At 37.0% G+C, this 5,955-nt stretch overlaps 1 pseudogene; it reads right to left on the bottom strand.

Annotated features, from left to right (window-relative positions):
- Positions 1 to 1,064: 1,064 nt before the first annotated feature.
- LOC122422545 lies at positions 1,065 to 1,532 on the bottom strand (annotated as a pseudogene).
- Positions 1,533 to 5,955: the final 4,423 nt, after the last annotated feature.

The raw sequence follows: 5,955 nt of genomic DNA, 5'->3' as shown, positions 1-5,955 counted from the left end.
AGAGTTCCTTCACTTTAAAAGTCTCAAATATGTTTCTTAAAAAAATAAGATTTGTGTAACCAGCTGCCTTCTATGGGAGAAGAACTATGATAATAGTGGGTTCAGTTATTCAAATTATGCTTATATTTTACTTTCAAAAGCACTTTAAATGAAAATATAAGTATGACTTCCAATAGCAAAGTTACACCTGGACTTGGTATCAAGCTCAGATTTTAGTTTTGCAAGGAAAAACAGGCTTTCAGGTTAAACAACAATTTGTAACCAAAACTTTAATACCAAGGATTCTCACAAAATATATTACAAATGACAGCATGAAAAAATAATCTTGCACAGTAACTCAGTCCAGCTCTACAATGCACCCTTAAAATGGAAGGACATTTGGTATCTTAAGTAGTTTCAAATTTCCAAATAAAGAATGTTACAAAGAGCTATGCATTCATATACAGCAATCACAAAAGGAGCTTAAAATCTAAAGCAAAGGTAAACTAACTTCCTTTAAACTTCTTAGATTCTACACAAACTATACAATCTTTTGTCCAGTGTGAAGACTAGTGGAACTTTAACACCTCTAATCTAGCTTAAGGGTGCAGCTTTAATTTTTCTGGCTGGCTTTGTGTTCACCGCAGCCTTTAAAAATTGCTTAACTACAGCGACATACCATATCCCAGCTATGTTGAAAAAATCTTCCAATTTTTGCCAGTTTTTGTTTTCATAATGTTAAACATCAATTTTAACTGGTCAGGAGTTAGAGGTTTATTATTAGTCTATGCAAGACTAAAAGTCAAAGCAAATTCAGTTTTACTTGAGGGAACATTGTAAAGTAACAATTTTTGATATTACATGCTTCATATGATCCATTTCAAGCCATAGAGAATTATACCTTTATGTGTCACTGTTCCAACAAACAAATGTGAACAGCTAAAACATTTTGAAAATGTATCAAGCTTATGAAGTCTCAAGAAAAAAAATAAAATTGAATTTTCAGTACATACTTCTGTCAAATGAATTTATACCCTATACACCACTCCTCTTGCATACTGGTCTTCTATTACCTTTCCTTTGACCTACTGAGACCTAAAGAAAGATCAGGAGGGCTTGTGATTTCTATCCCAAGACAGTGATCTCTCTCTTCTCCTATCTCTAGAAAGGGACCTGCTCCAGCTGAGAGAGGAGCTTCTCTAACTCGGAGATCTGCATGGAGGTTGGGGACTCCTCCTCCAATAATCATATGGAGGGCGATGGCCCCAAGAAGGAGGTGGGCCACAACTTTGACTTCTCTTTTCAACATTCGACAGTTCCACTCTTACTTGGCAGCCACCTAGGATTCTGCCATTTAGCTCTCGGACAGTATCAGCTACATCTCAGGGATCTTCAAATTCAACAAAAGCAAACCTGGGAGGGTGTCTAGCAATGCACACACTTCAGAGTGGTCCAGAATAGCCAAAATCTCATTCTAATTTGGCCTTGTTACCATTGTTTCCAAGATTACCTACATAAACTTTACAGTCCGAAAGACAGGAATCAGGATGCATTTTGAAATCTTAGGTTAGAAATGTGGAGGTTCAAATCCATAAAACCTAGGCTAGGTCTTCCTGGTCCTCTCCCTCCTGACACTCCCAGATGCTCTCACATACCTGGCATCCACAAAATGGCGGATCCCGTAGGTTTTGAGTTATCATCCCTTCATTGTCATTTGTTCCTAGGCATATTTTAATTTCCTTAATGATCTGTTGGTTATTCAGAATCATGTTGTTTAGTCTCCATGTGTTTGTGTTCTTTTTTTTTTTTTTTTAATAGTTTTTAATTCCCATAGTTGTTATCTAATCTTGCAGTGCTGTGTTCAGAAAATATTCTTAAAATGATTTCAATTAAAAAAAATTACCGAGGCTTAAATTGTGGGCCCAAGATGTAATCTATCCTAGAGAACGTTTCATATGCAGTTGGGAAACTATAATAGAAAATCTTCCCTCAAAGGAAAGCCAAGGGCCAAATGACTTCACAGGCAAATTCTACAAAAAACTTTAGAAATGAGCTAACATCTATCATGCCCAAACTCTTCTACAAAATTGCTTAGGAAGGAAGGAAAATTTCCAAACTCATCAATGAGGCCATCATCACCCTGATACCAAAACTAGACAAAGATGCCACAAAAATAAAGAAAAGTATAGGCCAATATCACTGACGAATTTAGATGCAAAAATCCTCAACAAAAAATTAGCAAACTGAATCCAACAAAACATTAAAAAGATCATGCATCAAGATCAAGTGGTCTTTATCCCAGGGATGGAAAGATTCTTCAATATACACAAATCAATCAGTGTGATACACCAAACTCACTAGTTGAAAGATAAAAATCATATAATCATTTCATACATGCAGAGAATGCCTGTGGCAAAAGTCAATACACAATTATGACAAAAACTCTCCAGAAAGTAGGAACATAACTCTACAGAATAGAGACCACATATGAAAAACCCACAACAAATATTATCCTCAGTGGTGAAAAACTGAAAGTGTTACCTCTACAATTAGGAATATGACAAGGGTGTCCACTTGTGCCACTATAGTTCAACATAGTTTTGGAAGTCCTAGCCAAAGCAGTCAGAGAAGAATAAGAAATAAAAGGAATCCTAATTCGAAAAGAAGTAGAACTCTCACTGTTGAGAGATGGCATGATAATCTATATAGAAATCCATACAGATGGCATCAAAAAATTAGTAGAACTAATCAGTGAATATAGTAAAGTCACAGCATGGAAAATTAATATACAGAAGCCTTTGCATCCCTATACAATAACAAAACAAATCAATAAGAGAAATTAAGAAAACAATCCCATTCATCATTGCAACAAAAAGAATAAAATACTTAGGAATAAGGAAAACTTTTCCCTAAAGAGACACAAATGTCTGTTTGCAGAAAAAGCATAAGACATTAATGAAAGAAATCAGTTCAGTTCAGTTCAGTTGCTCAGTCATGTCCGACTCTGTGACCCCATGAATCGCAGCATGCCAGGCCTCCCTGTCCATCACCAAATCCTGGACTTTATCCAAACTCATGTCCATCAAATCGGTGATGCCATCCAGCCATCTCATCCTCTGTCATCCCCTTCTCCTTCTGTCCCTAATCTCTCCCAGCATCAGGGTCTTTTCCAATGAGTCAGCTCTTCGCATGAGGTGGCCAAAGTATTGGAGTTTCAGCTTCAGCATCAGTCCTTCCAATGAACACCCAGGACTGACCTCCTTTAGGATGGACTGGTTGGATCTCCTTGCAGTCCAAGGGACTCTCAAGAGTCTTCTCCAACAACACAGTTCAAAAGCATCAATTTTTCAGCCCTCAGCCTTCTTCACAGTCCATACATGACCACTGGAAAAACCATAGCCTTGATTAGATGGACCTTTCTTGGCAAAGTGATGTCTCTGCTTTTTAATATGCTGTCTAGGTTGGTCATCATTTTCCTTCTAAGGGGTAAGTGTCCATTAGTTTCATGGCTGCAATCACCAGCTGTGGTGATTTTGGAGCCCCCAAAAAATGAACTCTGACACTGTTTCTCCATCTATTTCCCATGAAGTGAGGGGACCAGATGCCATGATCTTAGTTTTCTGAATGTTGAGCTTTAAGCCAACTTTTTCACTCTCCCCTTTCACTTTCATCAAGAGGCTTTTTAGTTCCTCTTCACTTTCTGCCATAAGAGTGGTGTCATCTGCATAGCTGAGGTTATTGATATTTCTCCAAGCAATCTTGATTCCAGCTTGTGCTTCCTCCAGCCCAGCATTTCTCATGATGTACTCTGCTTAGAAGTTAAATAAGCAGGGTGACAATATATAGCCTTGACATACTCCTTTTCCTGTTGGGAACCAGTCTGTTGTTCCATGTCCAGTTCAAACTGTTGCTTCCTGACCTGCATACAGGTTTCTCAAGAGGCAGGTCAGGTGGTCTGGTATTCCCATCTCTTTCAGAATTTTATTACTCAGCTATAAAAAGAAACACATTTGGGTCAGTTCTAATAAGGTGGATGAACCTAGAGCTTATTATACAGAGTGAGGTAAGTCAGAAAGATACAGACAAAAACCATATATTAATGTATATACATGGAATCTAGAAAGATAGTACTGATATTGCAGGGAAGCAAAGGAGACACAGACATAAAGAACAGACTTTTGGACATAGTGGGGTAAGCAGAAGATGGGATGATTTGAGAGAATAGTATTGAAAACTTTACATTACTATATGTAAAATAGATAGTCAGTAGAAACTTGTTGTATGATGCAGGGAACCCAAATCTGGTGCTCAATGACAACCTAAAGGGGATGGGATAGAGTAGGAGTTGGGACGGAGGTTTAGGAGGGAGGGGGTATATATAAATATATATGTATATCTATGGCTAATTCATGTTGATGTGTGGCTGAAACAATCACAATATTGTAAAGTTATTATCCTCTAATTAAAAAAAAAAAAATCTGCCAGCTATAAGTCAGCTACTTTCCACAGAGATATCTGCAAAGATGGAAATATTTTAAATCCAATATATGACTACATGTGGCTGCTGAACACTTGAAATGCTACTAGAGTGAGCTAGGAACTGAATTTTAAATTTTATTTAATATTAATTCAAATTTTAATAGCTACATGTGGTAAGTTGTAACTGTATTGGACAGCAAAGAGAGATTCAAAACAGGAAATTGTTTTGTAATTTGTATTTTTTAAATCCCATGGAGGTTGTTTTTTGGTAATGAATGAATAAATGAACCAAATGTACATTCTTGTGTGAAATGTTTATGACTTCAGCCCAATCTCCTGCTGGACTCCTACTCTTCCAGACTGATAACAATTGGGACATAGAAATCACAAAATTTAATCAGAAAAAAGTAATATAAAAAGTACAAATTATAATTAAAAAGCAACCATAAGAGATAAAGGAGTCTACATGGAAAGAGAAACTTAGAAGAGATTCAGAGGAGAAGATTTGGTTTGTCCCACATGATAGCAGACAATATAATCGATCCTGTCAGGTTGGAGCTTGTCTCATGTTGCCCGCATGCAGCAGTTCATGCTCTAGTAATGTGTGTGAGTGGGAGGCCCAGTGTCAGCGGACAGGAGACCTTCAGAGCATGCAGTGTGGTGGGGTCTTGGTATACGAGCCCAGGCAGGTAGCTATGTGAAGACCATGCAAGGTCGCAGTTTTCTTTTCTAGAGATTTCAGGAAAGTTGTCACTAATCCAAGTCTTCAGAGGTGCAGAGGACCTACATTATTCATTTTAAAACATTCTTTCTCTGTTTGTCATGTTTCCATAGTTATGAATCCTATTTCTTAAAAAGGAAGCCACAAAAAATGGGGGATTTTTACTAGCTGTAACCGAAGCTAGTTGGGTCATATAAGCTAGATAATTTAAATCTCAATCACTTGCTCAAACTGCAAATTAGAAGGATCCAACTAGGAAGGAGATTTCTTATGGATTCCATGTGACTGGTGTTTGTAGCAAAAGATTTTCAAATCTAAGGTTATTAATGGTGACAAAGCCAAGTTTCAGGGACAGAGGAGGCATTTTTGCTAGCATAATTAGTAAATCCAAGTTCAGACAACACCCAATTCCAAGTCCAGACAACAGGACATCTGTAGCAGTTTGAGAATTTTTTGGCCAGTGCTATAGAATTACATTTTTAGACTTTTTCTGGTAGCTTAGTTTTGAGCTTGGTTTTTCAACTCTAAACATATCTATCCTCAATATCTTTTACATTTTTTTTTTTAACCTGCTTAGTCAGCAAGAGTTAATTTCTTCTGTATGCAACTAAAAACCCTAATTAAGATAGAAATTTGTTCTAAAATAGGCTGTCAACCAAAAAACTTGACAGAAATTGAAATATTCTAAAATTGGTTATGTGGCCTAGTTGAGGATGACAGATGTGAAATCTTCAAAATTAATAATAGAACTCTTGCCAACTCATAGCCTATGGTGG

The sequence above is a fragment of the Cervus canadensis genome, chromosome 20 (genome assembly GCF_019320065.1).
Source record: "Cervus canadensis isolate Bull #8, Minnesota chromosome 20, ASM1932006v1, whole genome shotgun sequence".
Lineage (NCBI taxonomy): Eukaryota > Metazoa > Chordata > Mammalia > Artiodactyla > Cervidae > Cervus > Cervus canadensis.
The sequence above is the reverse complement of the archived record's forward strand: the minus strand, read 5'-3'. Positions and strand labels throughout refer to the sequence as shown.